The following is a 4,934-nucleotide window of genomic DNA, read 5'->3' on the forward strand; positions in this document are numbered from 1 at the left end:
GGATTGTGGAAAGGGCCAAGGGTTGAGGTCAGTTTCTGCTTCTACTTGTCATTTATTGTGATTTAATAACCTTTACAACAAAAGCGGCACAGAGCCGAATCTTTACTGAATGCAACTCTTTCACGCTGAAGGCCTTCAACAAGAAAACTTAACAAGATAAAAATCCAATTAATATAGCGATAAAATAATTCAGAAATGCAACATACGCAAACTGCAGCACAAATGACTGAAGACCACAATTAATTTTCAAAACTTCAGAATATATTACCATAGACCTTTAAAGGCAGAAGGTCATCATGTTTAACAACTAGAAACCTTATAAATCAACAAGATAAAAATCCAGTTAAGATAGCAATAAAATAATTTAAAGAAGCAACATATGCAAGGTGCAATACCAATGGCAGAGGGCCACAATTAAACTTCAAAATTTTAAAATATATTCCACAATCTTTAAAGGCAGAAGGCCGCAGTGTTTAAGCTTGAAAAATAAATTTAAAAATTAATTCTGCAACATTTTAAGAAACAAAACAAATAACCATAAGCCTAAAATTTAAAATAGCTAACAACACATATTAAAACACTGGTGGCACTCAGAAGGCCTCCAGGGAGGTCGGTCTGCACTCGTTCACTTAGGTGAGACAGGTGGTGAGCCCAACTATACTTGATCCGTCGGAACCCAACCAGGGGGGGAGGGGGGGGGCAGCCACGGATCGACCGACACAACGACTTACTTCCCGTCAATCAGTACATGAAAACTCAAATACCAAATGTTACGGACGTAATTATTCACAATCAAATATGTGCAAACACTCTGTGTTGCTCACAGGAAAACCTCCGCAACAGCGAACCACCGAAACGAACCACAACATGAATGGACGTCCTGGGTCGATGAACCACGAAGCTCGTAGCGATCGGACAGCTCCACAGACGCTCCGACACTGCGCAGGGACTGCCAGCGGCCCCAGCCGACTGCACCGCGCGGAGATAACTTCCCTCGTCCGCAACAACCGACCGACTGCCTACTGGTCCGTCACGAATGCTGCTCCGTCGCGACTGCACTGCCGGTGCGTCTCTCACTCACTTCCAGACACACGACGGCGGAAATACTAGCTCGGACCCAACCATGCAGAGGAAACACGCCCACTGGCTAAACGACATCCCTGCACCAGGAAAGGGGCGACCCAAGTTCCACAAGATGGTAATTGAAGGGGCCCAAAAGCGCTCTGAGAACCAGTTACACGTCGTCCGATGAGACGACCGACCTCTCAGAGGCAGTACGCCGACAACATTTAAGATAACTTGTCAAGGAAATAACGCCAACTACACACACAACCTGTCAAACACTTGCACGAAGACTTGAATGATACCCAACAGTAACTAAGCACGCACGAAGACAAATCGGGAACCGATGCACACACACAGAGCCGACTCATGAACGATCGGCGAGCCAAAACGCGTCGTCCGGTAGGACGACCGACCGACGATCCACCAAGACCGTGGCCCGGCTCAAGTGATGCGTGGCGACAATGGTCGGGCGAGCCATGTCGACGCAGAGCTCACTGCTGGTCCAACCCGACTGCACTAGTGCCGCATTGCAACTCCCCGACTGGCAGGTCCGGACTGCGCTCCACACGTGTTCCCACTGACTGGCAGACCTGAACTCGCAACCCGAACTGCGACCAACCAACTTACAACAGACAACGAGCGGGAAGTAATAGCATTCGAGCAAAGATACTACGAGAGGGGACATATCGATACGCGCTGCTAAGGCCGCTCACGGTCAGGCAAAGCAGCAACTCGGTGACAGTAGTAATTTAAATTAACGTAGTGAGATGGAAGTACGTTAAAAAGAAGGATCAAAATACATGATGGCGTGAACAAGAACCACGCACGGCTCAATAGGTAATATTGATAATAGTGTTACAAGTAAAAGTGGTCAAACTCGCTCAGTGATATTAGGTGGTCATACCATTTCCGCAGTGGACTTACCATGACTGCTTCAACTTTTTAACCATGGAGAGTGCTCTCATCTGCAAGAAGAAACATTTAAAAATTTAATGTGTACCAGTTTCGAGATACAGCATCATCTTTACTAATACCTAAGCTAGAAACCATGTACATATAGACACTATGAGAAAATATCGACCAATTTGTTAGCGGTAGGGTACCAAGCTCTACATCCACTAGAATAAATCATTGCTCAACTTCATGACTCATGTGTTGCATCAATACACGAAAATATTTACGAACCCACCAAGCCCCGTGTAGGTGCAGAACTACGTTCTTATTTAAGCATGTTCGTATATACAACTAAATGTAAGATTTTATAAACAAGAAGTGTAAGAGCCACATGCAAGCGTTTTTTCTCTGTAAAGACCCTTTCGTGCTAGTGTAAATATACAGTTATCACCGTGACTGAGTGCACGAAACACGCTCGTCACAAGAACTTTATAGTAGCTGACTGATCTTACAATACTACTGAAAACTAGAAGAAGAAGAAGAATGGAACATTCCTTTCTGATAATATACGATTGATAATTGTTGGTCTATTAGACAGTGGCAAGACGATGTTATTATGTCATTGTTCACACACCTTGATGAGATTCCCTTCAACAATGTGTATGTATTTCAAAAATATTATTCCAGTCCAAATATCGATATCACAGGAGATTATGCATGGCATTGATGGAGTAACATACGCAACATTCAGCAAAAGCGGCAATATCCTGCCACCAGAGAGGGTAAAGCCAAACATTGCGATTGTATTTGGCTGTTGCGGTAGAAAATCACGAACAAATATAGAAATACTTTTGTTCTGGTAGTCATATGGAGACGATGTCTTTTATCTAATCCATACATACTCTAGGATTTCTGTGACGGTTCGTTTCCGGTGCCAGCGGCCGCCACCTTGAACTACTGCCGTAATGGCAGAGGACGTACCGGGATCGGCCGCGTCCGAGCTGTTGGCGGCGTACGGGCAGAACCTTCCGGAGGGGGACGACGGAAACTTCTCGCTGCGACAGAGACGGCTGATGAAGAATGGCTGCAGTCCTTGCCCTGGTGATCCATTGGGCTGGTCGGGGCACACGGTCTCAACCGGAGGTTCCAGGCCGTTGGCAAGCTGTTGTTGGATAGAATGGCCAAGAAGACTTTCACGAAGGGGCCCACTGGAACTGGTGCATACCGCCATTCGTCGGATTGTGGACTCTGAGATATGTTGAACAGCCTCATAAAAAAAGATGGTGATGGTCGAGATGGCCGTTTGCAGCTGTTAGCCTACGTGGCCTCGTGTAGCTGTTACAGCTGGTAAAGGCGTATTCACTGCTCAGACGATTGAATGACTTGGTTGTATTGAAGTACGTTATTTGTGCGCATCGTGGTTATTGTATTGGGTCCACGTGGGTTTGGATGCACGTGCTTGTCTTAACAAGAATCATTTATTACATTATGCTGAGTAATGTGTGCCAACGGCCTTGCCGCAGTGGTAACACCGGTTCCCGTCAGATCACCGAAGTTAAGCGTTGTCGGGCTGCGCTAGCACTTGGATGGGTGACCATCTGGTCTGCCGAGCGCTGTTGGCAAGCGGATTGCACTCAGCCCTTCTGAGGCAAACTGAGAAGCTACTTGAGTGAGAAGTAGCGGCTCCGGTATCGGAAACTGAAATACGGCCGGGAGAGCTGTGTGCTGACCACATACCCCTCCATTTCTGCATCCAGTGACGCCTGTAGGCTGACACGGCGGTCGGTCGGTACCGTTGGCCCTTCATGGCCTTTTCGGGAGGAGTTTAGTTTTGAGTACTGTGTATCCTGTTATTATTGTTGAAAAAAGTGTAGTTCACATTTTCGAAGGAGGGCTATATATGGGTAATATCAACATGTGAGCTATCAGTTCAACGTAGTAATGGGGTTGTCTATTGTGTAAGGGTTACCTGTGGTCATTTTAATATTGTTTATTCTGAAATGCAGGACGGCGAACTCAGTGTGTAAATTTAAATCTTTCTTGTTAATTTCTAGTGATATGTGATCGATTTCTATCTGCCATGTTAGTTAATGGAATTTGTTCTTTATGTAAAGGTTATCTGTGGGCGCTTTAAAATTATTATAAATGCAGGAAGGTGCACCCATTACATAATTTGAAGGTTTTTTTTCATTCCGAGTACACTTATGTAATGCTGGTTTCTTGTTAATTGCTAGTGAGATTTGTGCGATTTCTGTCTGCCATGTTAGTTGATTGGATTTGTTTTTTATGTAAAGATTATCTGTGGGTGTTTTGAAATTGTTTATTCTAAATGCAGGAAGGTGAACCAGTACATGATTTGAAAGTTGTTTTAGCTGACTCCAAGTACTTTTATGTCATGCTGGTTCATTAACTACTGTCTTAATATTATTGTCTCTTAAAGGTATAAGTTGAAATTCAAATTTTCGCTGCTCATTCAACTTAAAAGTTGTATTAAAAAACAATGTGTGATAAAATTGTTTTATCGATTCTCTTGTAAGGCTGACTGGGGTTTCAACGCATGAGTTTTCTGTTTAAATATTTCAGTGTAGTAAAAGCATGAAACTTTGTTCACTGGAATGTCATTACGTATGCCTGTAAACCCCAGCAACATCACTCGATTCGCACGTCAAAATTTCGAAGCAGCTGGTAAGGGATAATGCACACCTTATCATCATTTTCAAATAAGACAATATAAACTTTAAAAAAACATTTATAAAGCATATGTAGCAACTGACAAGAAGTTATTACGCAGAGTTTGCTCGAATCACACAAACAGCATATATTTTTGGTTCTTGATAGAGCAAGAAAATTGAATGATGGGTGATATAAAAGAGATTTTCGAGAGTTTCTTTTTAAAAGATAATGGTCGATATGTTACATTGAGAAACCAACATATATTTATAAATTAAAAAATATGTTATTACATCCATATGTAT

The 4,934-nt window shown here is 43.3% G+C and overlaps 1 pseudogene; it reads left to right on the plus strand.

Annotated features, from left to right (window-relative positions):
* Positions 1 to 3,463: 3,463 nt before the first annotated feature.
* On the plus strand, positions 3,464 to 3,581 carry LOC126427033 (5S ribosomal RNA; annotated as a pseudogene).
* Positions 3,582 to 4,934: the final 1,353 nt, after the last annotated feature.

The sequence above is a fragment of the Schistocerca serialis genome, chromosome 1 (genome assembly GCF_023864345.2).
Source record: "Schistocerca serialis cubense isolate TAMUIC-IGC-003099 chromosome 1, iqSchSeri2.2, whole genome shotgun sequence".
In the NCBI taxonomy this organism is placed as follows: Eukaryota; Metazoa; Arthropoda; class Insecta; order Orthoptera; family Acrididae; genus Schistocerca; species Schistocerca serialis.